This window comes from Rhincodon typus, chromosome 3 (assembly GCF_021869965.1).
Source record: "Rhincodon typus isolate 14 chromosome 3, sRhiTyp1.1, whole genome shotgun sequence".
Classification (NCBI taxonomy): Eukaryota; Metazoa; Chordata; class Chondrichthyes; order Orectolobiformes; family Rhincodontidae; genus Rhincodon; species Rhincodon typus.
Genome location: NC_063334.1, coordinates 66,839,984 through 66,854,418, shown reverse-complemented (window position 1 = coordinate 66,854,418; position 14,435 = coordinate 66,839,984). Strand labels below are relative to the sequence as shown.

The 14,435-nt window shown below is 41.7% G+C and overlaps 1 protein-coding gene across 4 annotated transcripts in view; it reads left to right on the top strand.

Moving 5' to 3' along the window:
* Nucleotides 1-14,435, top strand: part of LOC109911791 (synuclein, alpha interacting protein) — a 121,428-nt gene that overhangs the window by 15,696 nt on the left and 91,297 nt on the right. Inside the window, exon 2 of one of the 4 annotated variants that reach the window (XM_048595130.1) lies at nucleotides 3,920-3,946. The exons of the other annotated variants lie outside the window; for them this stretch is intronic. The gene's annotated coding sequence lies outside the window, so the exon portion shown is untranslated. The remainder of the gene's footprint in view (nucleotides 1-3,919; nucleotides 3,947-14,435) is intronic. 4 annotated transcript variants of the gene reach the window in all.

Sequence of the window (14,435 nt, the reverse complement as noted above, 5' to 3'; positions counted from 1 at the left end):
TGCTCCTCTAGGAGTTCTGCCATACATTTTTTTTTAATCCTAACCTTTATGTCCCTTGACATCTAGGGTTCTGTAGTCTTGGTCCCATCCTTTGTCTTTATGGGAACACTTTTTTGCCATGTACCCTCTGTATAGCCTCCGTGTATGTCTTTCTCTACTCTATCACAGCTTTATCTGCTAGTAGCCACTCCCAGTCCATTTCGGCGAACTCATATCTAATCTTAGTAAAATTAGCCTTTTCCCAGTTTAAACCTTTTATTTCTGGTCCATCCTTATAGTTTCCATAACTATCCGAAATCCTTCTGGTAAGATGGCAGTGGAGTAGGGCTTTTGAGCCCAGGGCTCCGCCTACTTTTCATTTCTTTTATTTCCTGCCTTCACTCATTTTTTCTCTTCTATTTTTATTTACTTACCTCCTGGTGAAGAGCATGTTTGCAGCAGCGAATAGGCCCAGCAGTACAGACTTGTGGTGGTGGCATTGGAGGCGGGTTTGGGTTCCTGGAGGCTTCTGCATCATTGAGCTGGTCCTAGTGCCGACTCATGGCTGCTGCTGCGAAGGCAAGTTTGAGTTCCTGGCGGTGTTTGCTTCCAGCACAGTTCCATGGAGGTGGCGGCGGAGACAGGTTTGGCCCAGTATGAGACCCGGTGGCATCAGCAACAGCTGCATCAGCGAGTTGGGCCCAAAGTAGACACCTGACAGTGACGGAGTCGAATTTGGGCTGGTTCAGTGCCTGGCTGCATTGGTGACATCTGCATTTGTGAGATCCAGCTAGGACTGATAGTGGCGAGGCTTTTGGTGGAGGCAAGGTGGCACTGAAGAGTGACAACTTTCGTTCCAGCGGTGGCAGGGGACTCATACCTGGCCACCGGGCCCATGGCCTATGACGGAACACTTAACAAGAAGGACTGTAAAGTTGGAGACTTTATTTCTTCACTTTTCTGCCTTTATATTCTAGGTTTTGGCTTATTTTTCTATGTTTTAAGATGGCACTGGAGAATGGTGACACTATACAACACTTTTCATTGTATTTTGAAACAAGATACACGTGCCAATAAATAAATCAAATCAAATCAAATCTGTAACTGGGTTATGATCATTATCTCCAAACTGCACCTTTCCCGAATAGGCTTCATTTCTGAATATTTGGTGCGGAGCTGTCCCCTCCCTTGTGGAGTTTCTACAGACTGGCTAAAAGTTTTTCCTGAATACAATTTAAGAATTTTGTTCCTGCTGTAACTTCCACACTAAAACCAGTTAATATATGGGCAGTTAAAATCTACTACTATTACTGGCTTCTTATTCTTATAATTCTCTGAAATTTGATTACATATTTGATCCTCTATTTCTCCTTTTGATTGTTCCAAAGCCTATAGTACATACCCAACAGCATGCTTACCCCCATACTTCTATCTATACAATCTCATTTGATTATCTTCCTAGATATCGTCCTCCCCCACTGCTATAATTGATTCCTGATCAGCATTGCAACCCTCCCCTCCTCTTCTGTCTTCAGTCTATCTTGTCTGAATCCCTTACAATCAGGAATCTCAAGTTGCCAATTCTGCCCATATTTCAGTCAAATCTCACTTACGGTTATACTGTACTGCCGTATCCCAACCTGAGCTTCCAGCTCCTGTCTTATTTTTCAGCCTCCTTGCTTTAAAACATATTCCAGTAACCTTGCTAAACTCACATCTTTCTCAGCTAGCTTTTGTTTCCCTTGCCTTCCAGAATCGCTTGCTTACTTTTTAATTTCTAATTCTATCATAACTTTTCTGCTCTCTGAACTACTTGTCATGATCCCGACCTATTTGGCCAGATCTGTAAATAGAGGTATTATATAAATTATTTTCTTTTTCATACTTTACTGTTTATGTTCATAAACTATTTTGTGTTACTGTTGCAATAAAAGGTCAAATACAGTAAAATAATTTAATATATTAAGCTTTTAATGTCAAGTGGGGATTCTTTGTCAGTTGAAATTAAGCCTTTGTGTTAAGCTTCAGTTTTGTTCCATGAGTGTCAAGGGACTATACAATGAAGCCCTGAGAAATATGGCAATAGTTTATGCACCACATAAATCAGAGAATACAGGTTTTCTTTTTATTTGCCCCAGCTGCAAAGATTATTGACAACAAGCATATGTTTATTCCCCTTCCTTCAGTTTGATCATGATCATATGGCGATAGAATATGCAAGTAACAAAGCAACAGAATACATGTTTCCACCATAAAGGTATTGGATTTCTTTTGTAGCTACTGTTAAACCCAGCCACAGCCACAGCCATGAGACCCTAAATATTCCACGGCAAATGGTGCTCTTCATTGGTCACTTAGTGTTTTGATCTATTAGATGATTTAAGAAATTCGTTGTTTTTCTGATACCTTTATTTTCACAGAAAATCTCAATAATTAGACATGAATGCGAGATAAAGGAGTTTTTATGGAGCTAGTTATTCCACAGGATTTTTCTGCTTTTTGTAGTAACTCTGTTGCTGCCACAAATTTTAGGTTTGAAAATTTTTCAGTACAGGTTTTCATAGTATCAGCTGGAAAGCCTCAGCTGGGAAAAATAGAGCATTCTAAAATATTTCCATATAATATTTACAATTTTCTTTTAACATTATGGTGTATGCAATGGTCTCCATAGTACTGACTTTCATTTGGGCCATAATTTGCTGTCATTAGAATGGTGATGTGAATTGGTCTTGCTGTGATTTATGTAAAAATGGTGCAATAATGTCAGCTGAGGGGTAGATGTATGGTTGAACTCAGAAATTGAGAAATCGCTGTTGGAGTTGCAATTCTCCATCATTAGCTTTGTCAGGATGCCCAATCGATAAAAGACTGCTGAGCAAGCCAAAATTGAGATGGTAATTGCAGTAGTGTCTTTCAGTCTGCCTCACCACTTTGCTGGTGTGTGTTTGTTTTATCTGCATGATAGGTAGAAACTGCACTCACCATAGAAAGGGAAGTAATTTCCCTTTCAGACGAGGTACCATTTTAATATTATTCCAACTACTGCTAGTCAGCTTCTCTGCTCTGAACATGAACAGTTATAAGTGTGAAGTTTCATTTCGCCAGTTATTGCCAGATACTCCATTCTCTCAGCTGCTCATCAACTTATCACAGAGAAAATAAAAAAGCCTACCAGTGTGTAGTCAAGGCTAATTCACAGCAGATGCACTTTGATGACCTGGGACAGCAAGTTATGGCTTATGGTCTAATTTGAACTAAAATGACCCAAAGCTTGTACACTGTGCAAATAGGAGTTAATGCACTGAACATCTTAAGAATTCTGGGTGTTTCGAAAAAAAAAATTTCACAGATCCAATGGACATCCTCTTAGAATTCTTCAAAAATGTATCAGACTTGAACTTTGCATTTAAATGAACAAACCAGTTTATAGTGAAGTTAGAGTTGCAAAGTAAATGCAGTTATAACTTCATGATCTGCATTACATGTTTGGCTAACGTGTAATACATTTTTAGACTCTTAAGACCTTTGCAGAGGGTTTAAGTGTATCTGGAAATGTGGTCATATATGTCTTAACTATTTTATAGCTCCACCTTGGACTTAGTAGACATCTGCTAACGCAGCACAGACAAGTGCTAAATTTGAAAGCTCCAGGGAGAGCTTGGTGTTTCCAGCAGGCATGATGTTGAATCATGAATGGCTCCAAAATTTGCCATTGTGCTGTATCTCCTCCAGTTTTAAAATTCCCCATTAGTTGTCTCATTTGTACTGCTGTCTCAACTTTTGCCCTGCTAGAAAGTTCTTAACCAGTTTGGCACCTATTTTATTCACTTTTAATAGTTACCAGATTTAAGGTTTTTTTGCATCACAGCAAGGAAATTATAGTAGAGCAAGATGTCTTCTGTTATCCTGACTGATGGCCTACTCTTTTTGCCTCCTGTAGCACCCAGTCTCTCTGGAATTTGCCAGGGTAAGTGTCTATGTATCAGTTAGATTTTCTTTCACATTTGTTAATTCACCATCATCTGTGTTTGAATTGTTTATCTGTCAAAATTTTTGCATTAACGGTGTTTCCAAAAAAATTGCGTAGCAGATCCTTTTTTTCCTTTCTGATATTACCTTTTCAGACATATAAACTTATCCATTTGTTTATGCTGTTCATCTACACTCTCTGGCTTTGCAGTTGTCTAAATATAATCTGGATCTTTGGGAAACTCATTTTAAGGGCCCAATGCATTCACATTGCAGGAACCAAGAGCTCAGTCTCTCAACATTATCTATATAATCCTATCTAATCTTATACATTATTTAAATAACCTTCGCTGTCTCAATTTACAATGTCTTTATAATCAACTAAGAATTATCTTGAATGGCCCATTTAAAACATTGCTTTTGTAAATTTGTGCCTTGATGTTTTTGAACAATATCTTACATGTACCAGCAATGCTTCTACTCTGTTGTTAGATGCTTTTCTGTATTATGAAAAATTGCCATGCTTTAGTTGAATAATGAATTTTTGAGATTATTTTGTTTCTGGAAAGTAAAGCCAATTTTTTTGTGCAGTTTGGTTGAATAGTCGCCTTCATTCTCTTCGCTCAACTTTAATTTTTTAAATTTTGCAATTCAAATATCTGTGGCTAAATCTGATATCCAAAAATGTATATTTCATGTTTGCTGATGACGGATGTCAGCCTGTTATTTTGTACCTCGTATAACATGCCATGTTCTTATGCTATAGTGCAATATTGGCATATGTACAGTTTGCACAGGAAATGCTTACAGTTCATTCCTAACTGTACCATACTTGAAGATATTGCATGCATCTGCAACAAATATACTCTGTGGAAAATGTTGCACGCTATGCAGTTGTTTTAATATAGTTAAGCATGATGAATAAGCCTCTTGGCAGAAATATAAAGCTTAAGCAAAATACAGTTACAGAAAGTAGTGAACTACATGAGAAAAACCAAACATATTAACTGCTTGGAGTAACTAATTATATATTTTTAGAACCACATTTTTATGAAAGTCTGCTGAAAAAGTTCTTTTCATGACTTTGAAACAAATAGATTTGAAATATTGCAGATGCAGTTTCTGTTTGAGTAGTTAAGTTGGTGTTCCTGCTTATGACCATTTATGTTGCTGAATATCACAGCCTATCAACTTGTATGATCAGCCAAAGGAACTTAACAGTACCCACTTCATAAGCTTTGATCCTTGGTTTAAACTTAATATTCATCACTAAAGTGATGGAACTTGTCATCAACAGTGCTATCAAGCAGCACCTGCTCAGTGACGCCCAGTTTTGATTCTGCCAGGGCCACTTAGCTCCTGATCTCATTACAACCTTGGTTCAAATATGGACAAAAGAGCTGAATTTCAGAGGTGAGATGGGAGTCACAGTCCTTGATATCAATGCTGCATTTGACTGAGTGTGGCATCAAGGAGCCCAAGCAAAACTGGAATCAAAGGGTATCAGGGGGCAAACTCTCTGGTGGTTGGAGTCATACCTGACACATAGGAGGGTGGTTGTTGGCGGTCAATCATCTCAGCTCCAGGACATCTCTGCAGGAGTTCCTCAGGGTAGTGTTCTAGGCCCAAAAATCTTCAGCTGCTTCATCAATGACCTTCTCTCCATCATAAGGTCAGAAGTATGAATGTTCGCCGATGATTGCACAATGTTCAGCACCATTCATGACTCCTCAGATACTGAAGCAGTCCATGTTCACATGCAACAAAATCTGGACAATATCCAGGCTTGGGGTGACAAGTGGCAAGTGACATTCGCGCCACGCTAATGCCAGGCTATGACCATCACCAATAAGAGACAATCTAACCATAGTCCCTTGACATCAGTGGTGTTACCATCACTGAACCCCTACTATCAACATCCTGGGGGTTACCATTGATCATAAACTCAACTAGACACACCACATTAACACAGTGGCTACAAGAGCAGGCCAGAAGCTAGGAATACTGTGGCAAGTAACTCACCTCCTGACTCCTTAAAGCCTGTCCTACAAGGCACAAGTCAGGAGTGTGATGGAATACTCCCCACTTGCCTGGGTGTAGCCCCAACAACACTCAAGGAGCTTGACACCATTCAGGAGAAAGCAGCCCGCTTGATTGGCACCACATCTACAAGCATTCACTCCCTCCACCACCAATGCTCAGTAGCAGCAGTGTGTACTATCTACAAGATGCACTGCAGAAGTTCACCAAAGATCCTCCGACAGCATCTTCTAAACCCACGACCATTTCCATCTAGAAGGACAAGGGCAGCAGATATATGGGAATACCGCTACCTTCAAGTTCCCCTCCAAGTCGCTCACCATCCTGACTTGGAAATATATCACCGTTCCTTCACTGTCACTGGGTCAAAATCCTGGAATTCCCTCCTTAATAGCATTGTGAGTCAACCAACATCAGGAGGACTGCAGCGGTTCAAGAAGGCAGCTCACCACCAAGGGCACCTTCTCAAGGACAACTAGGAATGGGCAAGAAATGCTGGCCGGCCAGCGAGCAGCACCCACATCCCACAAATGAATAGGAAAAATAAATATTGGGTCTGTCTTGTTACCCTCCCTGTGTCCGCTTACCTTGGTCCAAAATGTCTTTCTATTACTGTAATTCTTTTTGGCTGAATGAAAATTTTTAAAAATAAGAAAGGCTTTGTCTACATCTATTATGTTTTTCTTTTTGTAATTTTAAAAATACCTTTTTAACAAACTGCAGCAAAATTGTACAAACAACCAAAAGTAAGGCAGTATTTTTTAAATGTTTCCCATGTCAGTTGTTGATGTATTGTTCCAGAAAACAATACTTTAAGGTCTACTAAATTCAAAATATTACTAAACACACTGTATGTCATCATTTGTTTTTCACAAGTAATGCACATTAATAACAAATGACTAATAGTGAATGTGGCTAATTTGCAATGGATTGTCTCCTATTTTAGATTTTTCCCAGTATTTCTCACACAGAGGCTATAGCCTTTGATCACAAAATATCTGAACCCTCACTCCAAATCAATTGGTGTGATTTTATGTTCAGTAGTTGATGTTGCTTTTCTCTGCTGAATTACATGTGGTACGTGGTAGTGTCTCGGGGCCTGTCTGATCTTGGTATGGACTTCAGGTCTCAAGATGATTTCTCAAAGTGCTGTCCCACTGTGGCTAAGGACTAAGAAAGACTGCAATGTTTGAACTTTGTGCTTTGTTTCTTTATTTTCTACTTAAAACTAAGAAGGTCTGCAATGTATGACTTTTAATCTTATTTTGTATGTTTTACACTATATTGTAATTACTGCAATGTTTAACTTTTACCTTTTGTTCTTTCTTTCTACCTCATTCTTAAGATACTGTATCTAGGTACTTGTACCTAAGATGGCACCTTATGTGATGACATTATACACTTTCCACTGTATTTCTATACTTTCGTACTTGAGTACATATGACAATAAAATCAAAATCAAATCAAATATGCTAAACTCAACATTTGTGAGTCATAAGATACTGAAGCAGATTGTAACCAAATGTAACAAGATTGAGACAACGTCTATGATGTGCAGTTAAATGTTATTTGTCATTCGAATGCCAAGTGCCAGTTACCATCTCCAATCCTGCAGGAGTGAGACTTGAGAGAGCAAGGAGGTCCTGTGTAAGATGGGAGCTTCTGTTAGTATGGGATAAAGTAATTTGTTGTTCAGTCAGAGGTCCATGTGGCCAATACTGCCTGTGAGTTTGCGAACCCACTTGGAGTCCTGACACCCAACTTGAGAAGTCCTGCTTCACAACCTAGAATGATGAAGGCTGCAAATGCGTGGAAACACCACCACCTGTAACACCCCTTCTAAGCCACATCCAAGCCTTAACAGGAACTGTTTTATTGTTCCTTCACTGTCTCTGAGTCAAAATCCGGGAACTCGCTTCTGAAAAGCCCTATGAAATTACTTACTGCAAAGGTTCAAGAAGATCGCTCACCGCTTCACTTTTGAGGGCAGTTAGGAATGGGCAATAAACGTTGGCACCTACATTCCATGAATGAATTTTTAAAAAATCTCTCTTTTTAAAAATAAAAGCATTAGGTTATGTCCTAGACTTAACCACTGCCAAATCAATAACGCTGAAAATTACATTTAACAAGTGTTGTATCTTGCCCTACAGGATTACGTTATTGGTGATGATTTAACTAAATACTTGTCCAATTTCCTGTTCTCGCTCTCATTCTCTCTCTCTCAATTCCATCTTTCTCTTCCCCTGTTAAATTTGTTCCCTTTGCTTAATTGAATTCACTATTCTGAACTATTTATTTCAAACTGTTTGCATATTAATGTTTCTGCAGTCTGATTAAGGTCTGGTTAAGGAGAAACACAGTTCCTAGCAATGTTCATTCTGATCCCAAGTGTTCTGTGGAGGATCCTTCACTTTAGCATTTGGCTGACAGGTACTCCCACTACAAAACCGGTGGAAAGTCTTTTGGCAATTGTGACACACTGCTTCTTGACCGTTCTGCTCCACTTTTTCCGTTAGTTATTGTTACCATGTTGCCACCTCTATTTACTTTCAAACCTCTTTTTAACGAGATTTTAGTTTCCATTCTAATTTATCATTTGTTTTTGTTCCTGCTTAACATTTGCTGTTCTCCCCTTCACTGCAAATGTTTTGAGTTGCATATGTAGAAGACAGACAGTGGTGTTGGAGGGTTGCTTTTCAGACTGGAGGCCTGTGACCAGTGGTGTGCCACAATGATCGGTGCTGGGTCCACTGCTTATCGTCATTTATATAAATGATTTGGATGTGAACATAGGTTAGTAGTTTTGTAGATGACACCAAAATTGGACGTGCAGTGTATAGCGAAGAAGGTTACCTCAGAGTACAATGGAATCTTGATCAGATGGGCCAATGGACTGAGGAGTGGCAGATGGAGTTTAATTTAGATAAATGTGAGGTGTTGCATTTTGGAAGGCAAATCAGGGCAGGACTTATATACTTAATGGTAAGATCCTGGGGAGTGTTGCTGAACAAAGAGACCTTGGAGTGCAGGTTCATAATTCCTCGAAAGTGGTGTCGCAGATGGACAGGATAGTGAAGAAGGCATTTGGTATGCTTGCCTTTATTGGACAGTGTAATGAGTATAGGAGTTGGGAGGTCATGTTGCAGCTGTAAAAGACGTTGGTTAGGCCACTTTTGGAATATTGTGTGAAATTCTGATCACCTTGCTATAGGAAGGATTTTGTGAAACTTGAAAGAGTTCAGTAAAGATTTACAAGGATGTTGCCAGAGTTGGAGGGTTTGAGCTATAGGGAGAGGCTGAATAGGCTGGCACTATTTTCCCTGGAGCGTTGAAGGCTGAGTGGTGACCTTATAGAGGTTTATAAAATCATGAGGGGCATGGATAGGGTAAATAGACAAGGTCTTTTTCCTAGCGTGGGGAAGAGGGCCTAGGTTTAAGGTGAGAGGGTAAAGATTTAAAAGGGACCTAAGGGGCAACTTTTTCATGCAGAGCGTGGTGCATGTATGGAATGAGATGCCAGACGAAGTGGTGGAGGCTGGTACAATTACAACATTTTTAAAAGACGTCTGGATGGGTATATGAATGGAAAGGGTTTAGAGGGATTTCGGCCAAATGCTGACAAATGGAACTAGATTTATCTGGGATATCTGGCCAGCATGGACGAGTTGGACAGAAAGGTCTGTTTCCTTGCTGTACCTCGCTATGACTCTATCTATGATTCTGTGAGGAGTACGTAGAAATATAAGATGGTGGTGCTTCTATTACATTATATAGTTTGCTTTGAACTAAAGTGATTTTTGTTTTACATTAACACAGATTTTGTACTGTAATTTAGCCATTAAATTTGCCTGCAATTTTCTTAGCTATATGTCTGCAGTTGTCTTGAAATATTGCCAAATGTTTGTTTGATATTTTCCAAAATTCCATTTGACTTTTTTCTGTCAGAAGTTGTTGAGTAATAACGCATCCTTCTTATTTGGTTGCATTTATCAGATATCTTTTATGGCAGACTGTAATTAGGATTTGATCAACTTGAATTCTGAGCTCAGAGCTGGAAACATGAAGTATCCATTTACAATTACAATTACAAGAGCTGCTACATATTGTTCATGTCTTTAAACTGTTGTTGTAACAGAAAGTGGAACTTCCACTTTGATTCTGATTTTTTTTGTTTGCATGTAAAATAACTGCACAGAGGCTGGTATCGTGTCACCAAGTCACCCTTTATTTAGATGTGCACAGTACACTGGCTCTGACCAGCTAGCTTGAAGTCTGTCCCTGAAATGAGGACGCACTGATTCCCATGTTTATATCCATCAGCTAGGGCTTCTTGATTGTCCAGGTTAATAACCCCAATCAAGGCTCCCAGTCAATAAGATCCACCTGTCTCCAATCACGTCCCCCCCCCGCCCCAGCCAAGTCTGGAACGTAGGCCAGGTCTTTCTCAGGTAGCTTCTCCTGCCACGTTTTCGCCCAAGATCTGGTTCCTCTGACACGGACTCATGACACAGGTGATGCGTGCTGTACTGTAGCCTGTCTCTTGCGTCTAGAGAAACTTGGGAGAGGTTTATCCTCTTCTTCCGGCGATAATGATATTGAGGCTGCATCCATCTCAGACTCTGAGGTTTCCTTGACACTAGATGGAGGGAGAGAACCCACGGTTTCTGACAGGCCTTCTGGCTGTTCTGAGGTGTCAGGTATGTTTTGCTGCTGGCCTGTTTGCGAGGTAGCAGCTTTCAGGTGATCCGCATGTTTGTTCAGGACTGCCTCACCGACAGAACTTTGTAAGTCATGGGACCTGACCTCGCATCAACTTTGCCTCGTACCATGCAGGGCCATTTCTGTTACCAAACTTCATCCCCTGAAGTTAACAGTCTCTCTCACTTTGAGGAAGCATGTGGCTGGAATTGGTGTTCCTGCTGCTGTTTCACCCTCTATCCCCCACCTAGATGCGGGAATATCAGGTTTAACCTGGTGTGGAGTCTTCTTCCCATCAGCAACTCTTCTGGAGCTATCCCTGCGGTTGCATGAGGGGTGGTTCTATAATCAAGTAGGAACTGGGACAGTTTGGCATTGAGTGAAGTTGTAGGCTGTTTCTTTAAGCCTGTCTTCAATGTTTGGGTCGCACATTCTTCCAGATCATTGGACGACGGATGGTATTGGGATCTGTCTGAACACGCTGAATGCCATTTGACTTTCGGAACTCCTTCTGAAGAAGGGTCCTGACCCAAAACATCAACTTTCCTGCTCCCCTGATGCTGCCTGGCCTGCTGTGTTCCTCCAGCTCCACACTGTGTTGTCTGTGACTCCAGAACATCTGCAGTTCTTGCTATCTACAAATGATGCTTGCAGCTTATCAATCATCATCCCTGAGTTTGCTGAATGAACTCTGTGCACATCCAACCACTTTGGGCATGCCCAATAGCCAGGAACCTTTGAGTCCATGAAAAGACTGGCATAATTGACTTACAGCCAGGTCCAGAGTTTACCTGGCCATTCCAGTGAATGTGGGGGCACTGTCAGTGGCAACTTCTGTCCTAATTGGCACACTGGGAACTGCCCCACTGACGCAGCTATGTCAGCATCCAATCCTGGCCACCAGACATAACTTCTTGCCAACATCTTCAATTTGGAAACCCCTGGATGACCCTGGTGGAGTTCACTGCCAGATACTGGCTGACCTTTACTCAGGACAATCACTCTTGCTCCCCATAGTAATATGCCATCCTCTACAATGATCTGGTCTCGCGGGTGCAGAAATGTTTCAATCCTGGTTGTGATGGCCTTTCTGTTTCCTCCATTACCACCAGCTATTCTAGATCTTCTTGTGTCCACAGTCGGAAATGGTTAGTGTAACCGGAAGGGTGCCCAGAAAGTTTAAAACCAGAATGGACTCTTCCAGGGGAGGCAGTAGTGTGTCTGCCAGCGGGATACGGCTCAAGGCATCCGCACTAGCCACTTGGCTTCCTGGACGTTGTTCTAACTTGTATTTGTATGCACTGAGAATGACAGCCTGCTGCTAAATTCGACCAGAAGCTACGGGTGGCACTGCCTTGTTACCTTTAAGTGGCTGAACCAGGGGTTTGTGGCCGGTTACTATGACAAACTCACGTCCGTAAAGGTATTGATGGAACCTTCTCACAACAAACCTTCCTTCTCAATCTGGGTGTATTTGTGTTCGGCATCAGCCAAAATCCTCCACAATGACAGTCAACACTGGACCACCACCACCACCACCACCTCCACCACCCCCCACCCCGACCAAGGAATGCGTCTTCAGCCCCCTACTGTACTCCCCATGTTGCCAAATTCCAAAAGGATACCATCTACAAATTCGCTAACGACACCATCATAGTGGGACAGATATCTAATGATGAGTCAAAATACGGAAGGGAGATAGAGGCTTGGTGCTGTGGTGCAATGAAAACAATCTGTCTCTCAACGTCAGCAAAACTAAAGAACTGATCGTCAACTTCAGAAAGAAAGAAGGAGAACATGCCCCCATCTACATCAACAGAATTGAGGTTGGGAGAGTGAACAGCACCAAGTTCCTTGGAGTGACGATAAGAGATGACCTGTCCTGGACTTCCCACATAAATGTGACAGTCAAGAAGGCACAAAAATGCATCTTCTTCCTCAAGTGGCTCAGGAAATTTGGCATGTCCATAAAGTTCCTCACCAACTTCTACAGATGCACCATTGAAAGCTTACTGTCCGGGGTGTAACGGTCTGGTATGGCAACTGCTCTGCCCAGGACCGTAAGAAACTACAGAAAGTTGTGAGCACAGCCCACACTATCATGGAAGCCAGCCTTCCATCCGTGGACTCTATTTACACGGCTTGCTGCCACGAAAAGGTGGCCAACTTCGTCAAAGACCTATCACACCCTGGTAATGATCTCCTATAACCTCTTCTGTCAGGCAGTAGATACAGAAACCTGAACACACGCACAAGCAGGTTCAGGAACAGCTTCTTTCCGGCCGTTATCAGACTGTTGAATGGACTGTAGCCTCAAATAATCTAACCTGTAATATAACCTGTATGCCTGTAAGTCTTTTTTGATCTTTACATCCTTTGCTTGCTGTGATTGGCCTGTACCACCCTTAAACGAAGTGTCTCACTGTATTTCGGTACTTGTGACTATAAATCAATCAATCAATCCAGGAAGCATAAACTATTGGGTATTCCTTTCCGTTGGGCCACTGGCGAGGCAACACTACTCTATTACAAAAACAAGGTTGCTGGTAAAGCTCAACAGGTCTGGCAGCATCTGTGGAGGAGAAAACAGCGTTAACGATTCGGGTCTGGTGACTCTTCCTCAACAGTTCTGAGGAAGGGTCACCAGACCCGAAACGTTAACTCTGTTTTCTCCTCCATAGATGCTGCCAGACCTGCTGAGCTTTTCCAGCAACTTTATTTTTGTTCCTGATTTATAACATCCACAGTTCTTTTGGTTTTTATTTAGGTCGCTTGGGCACCTGAAACGCACATTTTTCCCTTCTAAGACATATGCCCACCAGGGAGAAATGTTTAAACACCATGTCCAAGTTCTCCAAGAGCTCTTTTTTGGTCTTCCCAGTTATTAACAAGCCGTCCAGATAAATGGCAACCTGGGCTAACCCTTGTAAAATGTTCTCCATCATCCGCTGGAAAAGTGCGCAGGTTGATGATACCCCAAATGGCAGTCTCGTATATTGGTACAAACCTTTTACGGGTATTACGTGTGGTGTACATCTGGGACTCCTCATCCCGTCACAGTTGTAGCTAGGTGTGGCTCATGTCCAGCTTTGTAAGGACAGCACCCCCTGCCAGGTTTGCATGCAAGACCTCAATGTGAGGTATTGGGTATTTATCCAGCTGTGAGAAGCAGTTTACCGTTTGTTTAAAATCCCACAAAGGCAAACTAAGCCATCAGCCTACATAATTGGTACGGCTGGTGCTGCCAATTCTGCCAACCACACTGGTTTGATGATTCTTCACTGTCCAGCCTCCTGATTTCCACTACTTCTATTGCCCACAAGGCAAATGACACTAGCTTTTCATAGGAGACAGGACGTAAAGTTGTACCCTTAATCTGCAACAGTTCCCTAGTGTATGTTCTCAGTCTGGCTGAGGTCTTGCGCAAACTTAGAGGTTGGAGTCCAGAGCAAACCTCGTTAAAGACAGTCTCTGCAACCACAGATATAGCTGCACCAGTATCAACCTCCATGAGAACTAAGTGACCATTTAACCAAGCATGAAGTTTAATTGTTTCAGAGATAGTAGGAACTGCAGATGCTGGAGAATCTGAGATAACAAGGTGTAGAGCTGGATGAACACAGCAGGACAAACAGCGTCAGAGGAGCAGGAAAGCTGACGTTTCGAATCTAGGCCCAAAACGTCAGCTTTCCTGCTCCTCTGATGCTGCTTGGCCTGCTGTGTTCATCCAGCTCTACACCTTGTTA